Source organism: Pinus tabuliformis, chromosome Q, assembly GCF_031772625.1.
Source record: "Pinus tabuliformis cultivar Carrire ecotype Pingquan chromosome Q, CPIR1, whole genome shotgun sequence".
Classification (NCBI taxonomy): Eukaryota; Viridiplantae; Streptophyta; class Pinopsida; order Pinales; family Pinaceae; genus Pinus; species Pinus tabuliformis.
Window position 1 is genome coordinate 1,029,424,439 of NC_142296.1, and position 11,872 is coordinate 1,029,436,310.

General features: G+C 39.4%; 1 pseudogene; it reads left to right on the forward strand.

The window, feature by feature from the left end:
- The first annotated feature begins 6,198 nt into the window (after window positions 1-6,198).
- Window positions 6,199-8,571, forward strand: LOC149223000 (pentatricopeptide repeat-containing protein At3g26782, mitochondrial pseudogene; annotated as a pseudogene).
- The last annotated feature ends 3,301 nt before the right edge of the window (window positions 8,572-11,872 follow it).

The following is an 11,872-nucleotide window of genomic DNA, read 5'->3' on the forward strand; positions in this document are numbered from 1 at the left end:
TTAGGGAATTTGACCTTATCAGGTAGAGATGGCTTATATTTCACCCCCTCTTTGTATGCTCTCATCCTTGGATGTTCTTCATGGGAGCCTTTGTACACCTGCTGAACAACAATGATTGTTGTGCACTTGTCTGAGTCATTTGTGGCCTGCACAATTACTATGAATGGTGAACCAATGTATTCTTGTGCGAGGGACACAAAGACTTCATCTGCTCCTGCATCTTCCTTAGAACAGTCTACATCCAAGGAGGTGTCCCAAAACTGTGCATCCTCTTCCTCTGTGATCTGGAAAACTGCCCTTTCAAGCTGTGTGGAGGCCAACTGGGTAGGCTTCGGAATATCAAGACAGATATTATCCATATCAGCCTTGGGCATTGAATTCTGGCTTGCTCCAGTGCCTAATGGGCAATTATGAGGGATTGTCACTTGGACAGACAGAGAAGCATAAGATGATGGGGAACTGACTTCACCCTTTTTAATCACTGGGTTGGGGATAACAGTAGGTTGGTCAATTTGCAGATCTGCATAGTCATGGGAAGATGGGCTGGCTTTAGGCTCGAGGTCTTCGAGGATGGTGGGACCTGCTGCTGATTGCTTCTGCTGATAAGCTTGTTGTTCTGCAGGTACAACAAACTCACGAGCAGTGCCTCTGGATAATGACTCTTCATAGGCAGCTTTGGTTAAGAAAGGGGCACTGCCCTTATCTTCCAAACCATGGACCTCCTCCTCTTCTTCAAATTGCTCTTCTTCCATGACTATATTCTGAAAAAGGGTCTTCACCCTTTTGTCTTCATTTGCATCTTTGTTTCTTTGCAAAATCTGCAACTGCTCCTTTGCTCCTCTATATAGATTTGGCTTTGGAAGAGCAAAGGTACTAGGAGCTCCTGCTTCCTCAGAATGTTGCTCCACCCTTAATCTGGAAACTTCAGAGGTTAATGATTCTATCATCCTGGCCAAATTATCGATCTTCAGATCCGAGGATGATGAGGACTCACCCCTTTGTCTTCTCCTATTAGCATTACCTCTGAGCCTCTCTGCAGCCATGATGTTTGATTCTACTTCAAAGGCTGCATCTTGCATATTAGCCAAAGAAGCACATCTTCTTTCTCTTAACAATAGGCAGAACTGAGAATCAAAGGCATTGGCATAAGTGAGCATAACAGAAGTAGGGGTAGGTTTCACTTCAGCTGGTATTCTGCTATACATATGGTTGAATCTGATGTTGAAATCAGACAGCAGCTCACCATTCTCCCTCTGCAAGTTCCCAAATTCAGTATGATAGTAGAGAAGATCTTTCTTATCCCCCAGTGCTTTAGGAACACATCATCTAAGGCCTCAATGTCTGCTATAGACCTAGGGGTTAATTCTCTGAACCATTTCCTAGCTTCCCCATCTAGGCTTTGGACAAAAACCCTCATCCACACATCATCTTCATTAATATCTAGATTATCAACATAGCTATAAAAGGACTCTAGATGTTCTTCAGCTGATACTCCCTCTGCACCAGTAAACTTAGGCATATATTTCTGATAATCTCCTGCAGGCATGGAATTTAAAGGAACAGGCAAGACCAAGGGTCCATACCTAGCAGCAACGATTCTTTCTATCTTTGTGGGTGCTTGCTGGCCTGCCATGACTGGGAAAGGTGGAAGGGTACTGGTCGTTTGGATGATAGAAGGCTGAGAAACGAACAACAGAGCAAGAGGGCACTGATGGACTATATGGGGGACTTATTGAACAAGGAGCTCTATGAATCTCTGAAGGTATTTCTTCACTAGCAGAGATACATGGGATTTTTTAGGCTTACCTGATCCTGATGCTCCTTTCTGTGAAGTTTTCTTCTGCTTAACGATCTTCTCAGGGTCAGGCACTGGTTCAGCTGGTGATGTCTGAGGATTTCTTCGAGCATGTCTCACAAACTGAGCCAAGACTGTGATGTGGAGTCGCCAGATAGATGATTACAACCAGAAATGTGTCCAGACTTTGTCTATCATCAAAATCTGGAACTGTGTCATCTCCTAGGGAAGCTGAGCTTCAATATCTTCTCCCCGACAATGGCACCATTTAATGTTATCACCCCAAGAAACTCTCCTAGGTTGTATCTTGGAGATGCTCGAGAACATTACAAACTCAACAAAAATGTTGGAAATGGATGAATGGAAGAAATGATGCTTGTCCAAGCCTGATAACCACTTCTACTATGCTTAACTCCAGACATGGGTGAACACCCCCAAACTACAAGGCTTTAGACCACCAATTACTCACAGTTTGAGGATTAGGTGTACATGGAGAATACTGATCATACTAGCAGATGCACAAGACCATGTGATGGCCGGCTGCAACCAGTAAAGAGGTTTGCAAATCTATTTCCTAATGCACAGACAGGATGACAGCTCTCTGGCACTAAGTAAACAGAAACCTGCATAACAAATTCAATGATACATACTAGACTTCAACACAGAGGTGGGATGACAACCCCTCTAATGCTAAATATCAAGAGCACATGAAAAAATGCATAACAGGCACAACCTAGAACAGAGTAGAAATGGAAAGTGAGCAATTAACAACAAAAGAAGCTTGTATTAGCTGAAAATGAAGACTAGACGCTGCAAGTATCAAAGTAGTTACAGTCTCCAGAAGTTGAACCTTACATCAAAACAACAACCATCAACCCTGATTACATCTGTGTTCTGGGTATATATAGAGTTTGATTACAAAGATATGCTGCTGTTCTATGCGTGGAGGGGTCATAATTGACCACCAACCACCTTAACTCTCTGATGGAGTCTCTGGTGCAGTCTGCTGCTTCAGTGCACAAAATTGATCTTCTCGGATGCTCTGCTGTACTTCTCGAGCAGGTGGAGTGTAATATGGATGAAATTCCATAACTGATAAATGCGCTGATTTTCTCAAGGCTAGTCCTTTCATTCTCGACCATTCTTCATGTTAAATGTGGTTGTTGAGGATTTATTACACCGAGTGCTGGACACTGGCCACCTTCTTCCTTTGGATGCACAAGACAGGCTATGGACGCGGACGACATGGCAAAGGCGTGAGTATGACGAGAACAAATGTCAGCCGTTGGATCGCGCAGATGAACGACGGATATGACTCGGCGGGAGATATCAGGAGGAAACGAGAGTGAACAAACGTGAGTCCTCAGATCTTCAATGGACAGATCCGATGGCCATTGATCAGGAAAGACACACGGGAGATATGAGAGCGAAATGAGTGGTAAGCGGTATGTATCGCACCGCTTTTGGTGGGTGAGCGGTAAAGGTACGTGGGTGAGCGATGCGAGTCATCGGGCGACGCGTGGCGGATGTGACGGGACAAAAACCGCTTTGCTCACGAGTTAACGCGCGGGCGGCTTGCGGGAGTGGAACGAGCGAATGTCATCCGATTGAATAAATGGACGGCAGAGATCTCTCGGCAGAAGGTATCGGGAGATATGGGATCGGGATGGACGAGGGCCGTTGGATCTTGTCGGGATTGATCGGACGACGGAGGAGCGATCGCAATATCGCATCGGCAGAAGTCAAGGGGTATAGCCTTTACACACATGCGATTTGCGATAGTGATTAAAGCCTGGACCCGACGGAGTCATTAACAACAGTTTATAATCATATCGCATCCACTAGGGGAAATCAGTAATTGGCCATCGGCGATGTTATAGACATGACTTATAAAAGACCTCCTGAAAGCTGTGATTGCAATTGCGATTGTGACATGGCATGTGGGACCTGAGGGACAACGGGTTTATACAGGGTTACAGAGGTAAAATGAAGATCGCAGGAGTATGAGAATATAGGTGGAGTGAAGGGGAAAAATGGAGGCAGCGGGGTGAAAGGGAGTAAGTGGGGTGAAGGAGAAGGCGAGGATAACCAGTGTGGACCATTTCTGAGCAAGAAACCAAGGACCAAGCTTACTTCCACTCTTTGAAAATCAGCAACATGTAGCAGAGCTAACAATAACCATGAAAATAAAGTAGATATCACAATGTGTGTGAGAAATATATGAGTGATAAGTGTGTGTAAAATAAAAAGTTCAATTGTATTTTATACACAAGAGACATGTCTCTTAAATTAAATCACGTCTTTTTGTAAATTAAATTCAATAAGTATGCACATTTACATTTTTCTCATATTTGTTAAAGTGTTGAAGATCATGTAAATAATGGTGACAATAACTCCTTGTAACTATATTTATTTACATCTTGTTCCTTTACATCTTGTTCCTATTCAGTCTTTTATGCAAATACTTGCTTAAATTATGGTGGGTAGTAACTCATGATAAATATATTTATTTACGTGAGTATGAGCTATTTTGCAGGATGTTATTTTTAGGTGGTTTTGTTGATTTCCTTTCTTTTAATTTTCTTTATCCTAATTTAAAATTTAATTTCCTTTGGTGCTTTTACATAGTATTATAAATACATGAAGGATTATGAAAATGGAAAATAGCTACATTCTTCAACACTAACTTTATGCCAATACTTCTTGAGAAAACTAAAATACTAATTGTATGATAAAAGAGAAACGTTAAAGTATGTATTATAATTTTATGATTGTTCCAATAAATCCAAGAATTGTTTATAAATTTTATGATATATATATATATATATATATATATATTCTAAATCTCACAAAATAAAAAATAAAAAATTTCTACGATTTGTTAAATAATTTAATATAACATTATATATTATTATTTTATTTTATTTTATTTAGAAATAAATGAAATAAATATTTTTTCAAAAAAATTAATATATGTAAATACTTTATATAAAAAATTTCAATAACATATTATATTGAAGATTTGAGAAAACATCCCAAGACCTTTAGATTGATTTCCTTTCATGTTAACTAAATTATTTCCAAAAGTTAATGGAAAATTCCTCTAATTAATATTAATCCTAAAAGAAAAAGATATAGACTTCCTACCACCTGGCAGTGGAATTATGAATATAAACTCATCAATCTCCAATCAATGCTTGATAAATAATGTTAAACCTCCCATACAAAAACAACCCAATAGACATAAGAAACATAATAACAATAAAATTATAAATATAAACTCATCAATCTCCGATCAATACTTGATAAATAATGTTAAACCTCCCCTACAAAAACAACCCAACACACATAAGAAGTGTAAATCATAATAACAGTGAAATTATGAATATAAACTCATCAATCTCTTGATAAATAATATTGGACCTCCCATACAGAGACACCCAACACACATGAGAAGCATAAATCATAATATTATGTGATTATTATGTGATGGTTGTGTTAGCCAACGAATTCGAGAGACAATTTAGATTTCATATTTAATTTTGATGCCTTGTTTTTTAAAGAATGAGTAGGTTTAGTAACTTTCATTGAAGTAATTGTTATGATGTTTTTTAATGAAATATTTAAAAAGAAATGAGCAAATGAGAATAAGTAGAAGAATTAAAGTTGTTTTTTAAAGTTGTTTTTAATGAAGATATGAGTGACAAAAAGAAATTATGGATGAGATAAAAAATAGATGCATAAATAGAATATCTATCTTAATGTTTGTCTTACAAATAGTGAGGGGTTAAAGAATTTTCTTATGTAAAAGTTTCCCAAGCATCTATGGATAAAAGGGTTGGGTAGAAAGAAGAAATACTATGTTGAGGAATTCAATCGATTCCTCAACCTTCTATGTTAAATAAAATGGTGGAAAAACCTAAAAAAACTTGAGAAAAAGTGTGTATTTTTTACATTTCCTTAGTTGCGAAAAACATTTCATTTTAGAATGTGATACTATAAGCACATCAAAATAGTTATGATAACATGTTAATAATGTTTTTTGAGTATTGTTCTTTAAACAAAAAAAATAAAAATAAAATAAAATAAAATAATAATAATAATAAAAATCTCTTGTAGCCCTTTTTATTTTATTTTATAAGTTTACGTTTAAAATCTATTTTATTGATTCATTCGATATATAATCGATTTGGATTTCCTCAGAAATGGTGTTTTATATAATTGTTCCCCAGAAATGGTGTTTCATATAATGTGGGGGGTATTTGAGACTGTTAAGTCAATTTTCTCTCAAAAGGAGATGTTCTGATCTGGGCAAGACCGAGATCTTTTCGAGGAAGTGAGAATGTATTAATCAAACGAGTTAATGGCCATCCTTGCCAGTAGCAGTAGCACTGACGGTGAGGATGGCACTGGCCCTGAAGAAGAAGAAGGTGAAAAAGAAAATTATGCTCTTTTTCACCAATGGCCTACACCAAGGTTCCTTGAAAATCAAGGGTACCGAAGAAGAAATACAAATCCATGGCAATGGCAGAAGCAACAGTCACGTACGAATCGACGTGAACGCAGAAGTGGCAGTTCTGTGCAAACATGGCCAGCTGAAAGATGCGCTTGGAATTTTAAGTCACATGGATAATGAAGGCACTCGTGTACTGCCATCTACTTATACGTCTCTCTTGCAGGTGTGCCTTAATGAGAAATCTGTAACACTGAGTAAATTGGTCCATGCCCACATGATTGAAACGGGATTTAAACCACACTTCTCTGCGGGCAACAAGCTTGTGAGCTTGTATGCCAAGTGGGGAGATCTGGCAGAGGCTCGCCGGGCTATGGACGAAATGCCCGAACGAAACGTGGTTTCGTGGACTACCATGATTGCAGCTTATGCAAGGAACGGGTGTAGTGATACGGCTTTGGCATTGTATTATGAAATGCAAACAACAGGTGTCCAGCCGAATAAGTTCACATTTGCCAGTGTTCTCCCGGCTTGTGCAAACTTAGGAGCTCTGGAAACTGGCAAGGAGATTCATCAAGAGATAATTGGATTTGAATGTGAGACTAATTTGTTCGTTGGCAGTGCGCTTGTTGATATGTATGTGAAATGCGGGAGAATGGAGGATGCACACAATGTGTTTGACAAATTGCCTGAACGAAGTGTGGTTGCGATGACTGCAATGATTGCAGGGTATGCACATAATGGCTATATTGATGAAGCCTTGAGGCTGTTTTGGGAAATGCCCGAACCAGATGGGGTTTCGTGGACGACTGTCATCACTGCGTTGTCAAGGGGTGGACGACATGAAGAGGCCTTGATTCTTTTTTACCGAATGCAATGCGCAGGAATCGAACCGGATCGGTTCACTGTTGCCGGTGTTCTTCCAGCCTGTGCAAACATGGCAGCTCTGGAACACGGCAAGGAGGTTCATGAATATCTAATTAGGAGTGGATTTCAATCGGACGTTTTTGTTGGGAGTGCGCTTGTAGATATGTATGTGAAATGTGGAATTATAGAAAATGCAAGGCAAGTGTTTGACAAAATGACTCATCGAAATTTGGTCTCATGGAATGCTATGATTGCAGGATATGCACGGAGCGGGCATTTTGACGAGTCATTGAAGCTCTTTCAAAAAATAAAACTGACGAGTTTGCAGCCAGACTTGGACACTTTTGTGGGCATTATCAATGTATGTGCCAACTTGGCAGCTCTGCAACAGGGTAAGGAGGTTCATGAAGATATAATCAGAAGTGGGTTACAGTCAGATGTCTTCCTGGGCAGTGCCCTTGTAGATATGTATGCTAAATGTGGTAGTATACAGGAGGCTGTCAAGGTGTTTGATAAAACTCCAAAACGAGATGTAGTGTTGTGGACTGCAATGATTCTAGGATACGCCATGCATGGGTATGGCAAGGAAGCTGTCCGGCTCTTTGAACAAATGCAAAGCTCAGGAACCATCCCGGATGAAGTCACCTTCATAGGCGTTTTGTCTGCATGCTGCCATTCAGGCCTAGTGAATGATGGCTGGCAATCTTTTAATGATATGAGTCAGCTATATCATATAACGCCTACAATGGATCACTATTGTTGCATGGTTGACCTGCTTGGCCGTGCAGGGCATTTGAATGAGGCAATGGACTTTATCAACAGAATGCCACTAAAACCTGAAGCTGCAGTTTGGAGATCTTTACTCGGTGCCTGTGGAATTCATATCAATGTAGAACTAGGGGAACATGTGGCACAGCGCCTTTTCGAGCTGGAACCAGAAAAGGCTGCAAATTATGTACTTCTTTCAAACCTCTATGCAAAGGCTGGGAGGTGGGATGGCATTGGGAATGTGCGCAAAATGATGAAAGACAAGAAGGTGAAAAAGAAACCAGGGTGCAGCTGGATTGAGGTCAATAGGAAGGTGTATGCTTTTGTTGGAGGAGACAGATCACACCCACAAACAGAGAGCATTTATGCGATGCTAGAGACTTTATCAGGGAAAATAAAAGAAGCGGGGTATGTGGTTGACACAAGCTTCATGCTGCATGATGTAGAAGAGGAGCAGAAGGCATATGGTCTTTTTCACCATAGTGAAAAGCTTGCACTTGCATTTGGTGTTATCACCATATCCCCTGGGATACCTATCAGGATTACAAAAAATCTCCGAGTGTGTGGCGATTGCCACTCTGCCATCAAGCTTATATCCAAGACTGTTGAGCGAGAAATTTTTGTGAGGGATGCTAGTCGTTTTCATCATTTCAAGGATGGTAAGTGCTCCTGTGGAGATTACTGGTGATACCAAGTAGAGCGATTAAATTTAACAGACAAGTTTTCCCAACTACAAAGCTTGTGTATATTAGAAAAAGTGTGGAGAAACAAAAATATCTTTGATGCTTCATTTTTTGCAATATCAGCTTTGTGATGTTTATGAAGTGGAAGTTATGTTCCTTGATTTTTTGAAGGTTTGATTTTACAGACAAAATTGTCTAAAAAAGAAATGGGTCAATATTTTCTTTTTGGAAGTTCTAGAATACAATGCCTTGTAACTAATATAGCTTGTAAATTAGTTAGAACTTTTTGGATATTAGTGAGTTACAGATTTCATATGTCAGTTGAATTTTCAGTTTTATCTTCTCAAACAAAGAAGCCTAAAACTAGATAGATGGATCTGGTAGGCTGGTCATGATGTATCTGTTATTCTAGTCTACTTCATTACTCATTGCATGCTAATTACGCATTCCTATAGATAATAAGCACATAGCTCTCGCATTTTGCATGATTTTCTTGTTTCTTTTTATCCATATATTTCACACAGTGGTAAGATTATGCAATTACAATTTATTCATATAGCACGTTTAGGTGTCAAGATTCAGCGATTCATGCCTGCTTGAGTAGTGTTGTCCCCCTTAAGGAGTTGTTTGTTGTCGACTGTACAGGTAGTGCACAAAGTCACTTCTTGGAATTAGAAGTATCAAACTTACCCACATGTATGTAACTGCTATGTATTATTTATCACGACTGAAAGGGAGCAGGCGCCAGCCATATTATAACTTAAAAATGGTTGAGAGGGAGAAGTTATATATGTGGGATTGTGATATGAGTGGAGGATCTACCGAGGGTAAGGAAGATAAGCATAAGCCTATAGAGACCGACAATCATCGAGAAGTGAGAAAAATCGTGAAGGCACCTTTTGGTGTCTCCTTCCCCACTCCCTTTTTCTGTTTTTATTCGTTCCTGTAAATGTTTCTTCAGCATTAAAATGGATCTGCTACTTTTGTTTCTAATTTGTACCCTCAGAGCTTTTAAAAATATGAAAGAAATTCTTTCTGCACCACATAAGAAATATTATTGAATTTCCTTCATTTGTGTTAAAGAGTCTGTTTGAATTTCCTTCATGTGTATTAAGAGTGAATTTATATTATTTTGTGTTACATCAGTAGAGGAAAAAGAAAAGAAAATAAAAAGTTGACTGGTCTGCCAAGATATGTACATGCAACACATTATTTTGTGGGCATTTGTTATTTCTCCTTGCAATTTCGAGTGAATGTTTGTCATGGTTTGGCTATCCAAGAATGCTCATGTAAGTTTCATCGATACCATAGTTGATACGAATATGCAATATGACAAAGAATAAATCAAAGGCATGGAGTGTTTATTAAGAGGAGTACGATATAAAAATGTGTTGTTGACGGTACTGGAAATATGTCAACCAAGGGGGTCTCCCCTATGTAAAGTCCCAATTAGACCTCACATCGTTTGGAGTAGGAGCCTCATCTGGAGTATCGGCCTAACCACCATAACTCTAAGATTTGCATTGGCTGTAATGAATAACATAAGAGAGTATGCATGTAACCTTTGAAATCAGCATGTACGTTGACACTGTGAAATACCAATTGCAATGTGTAAAATGAGGCTTTCACACGAGGGAAGTAAAGAGTATTTAAAAGGAAAGTAATAGTACTATCCTAAGAGATGCACATGAGAGCAAAGATAGATTCATTATTTATCTAGCGAAATAGTTCACATAGACACAACGATCATTAAAACAAATACAACACATATCCAACAAGATAAGTGTGATGTAGGTAATGTTCCCTCTGCGGACAGAGGCAACCCCTCTAGCCCTAGAGTGGGTCTAGTCACAGCGAGACAGAACAACAGCTAATTTCTTAAACAGTCATTGTTGAAAGAGCCTACCTTATGCCAGTGTTCGATGGAGCCTTCGTTACGTTGCTTCAACTATCGTTTCCCTCTCCTCGAAGAGCGATTCACCTGAAACAACACAAGAGAACAACATAACATATAATAGAGCACAACAATGGACTATTCACTTACAGATTCAAGGAACCATAAGCTATCAAATATATTTTACACATGACATAGGAAATCACCATTGATTGTATTAATATGAGCAAAAACAAAGCTTACAACCAAGCCTTGACGTCGCAAGCTTCCTCGAAGGGTCCAGTGAATATTTCTCCTCAAGCATTCACTCTCAAAAGGTCTCCCAAAAGGCTGATATCTCTCTCTCTCACCCAAAAGCACTAGTATAAGGCTAAGGCAATCCACAACCAATTGCTAGACTATCAGCAATTCACACTGCAAACTATCAATCCAACACCAAAAACTAGCTAATTTGCTCACTACCAAAAACTAATTGATCATAGCAATGCGGGATGCTTTTATAAATGAGGGAGAGGGAGCTTATCTTCAAGGGAAGTTTCTCAAAAGGCAGAACCACCATCTCAAAGGAGGAAAGGCGAACTTCCTTAACCCAACAACCAGTTCCAGAACCACCTAGACGCATTCTGTTTGAATTAATTCGGCATATCTGGGTCGTCGCGAGTCAAACACTACGACTTAGAGACGATGTCGCAGGGCAACAGTGTATTCAGAGCTATCGTCGTGTTAGTGCTAGTCTTTGCAGCCTTCCTCCAGTGATCAAACATGTTCTTACAAAGTGATTTTAAGGTGTCAAGGTCAAATTTTGTCATTTCAGTGAGTCTTCAAGTAAAATTTGATCACTAGGCATTAGGTCTAGGGTTTGCTTTCACTCATTCCAAAGTCGCCCAAATGTCGGTCTATGTCACTATTTAGATGAGTGTACCATCATTCAGAAGGTTGTCATTATCATGTCAAGTTCCACTGGGTCATTTTACACATTGTTCATGCTTCAGTTTCGCCCAGGCAAGGTTCATTTCCCTCTCCTAAGGTTTTGAAGACAATTTCTCATGGACGGCCAAATCATCGACAAAACTTGTGTCCTGATGTTCATACACCTTCCCCTATCCTTAAAGTACCTTATCAAACACTTCCCATCATTGTGATCCCCCAAATTCCTCATTTTCGCACAAACCCTAGTTTCTTGCTACAACCTGGCAGTTTTCTAGGTTGGCCCTGTGTTTTGCCTTTTTGGACCCCTTCCCCTCACTCAATTTCAGAGATTCCACTTTCCCCTATGTCCTAACCTCCCTCCCTACTTCCCAAAATTTCCTCAAGAATTTAGAAGATCCCTATCCCCTTCATTTCGCTTCATTTCGACAAATCCCTTATTCCACACAGCGGGGTAGGTTTCACTCAAATGATGTTTCTGAGAA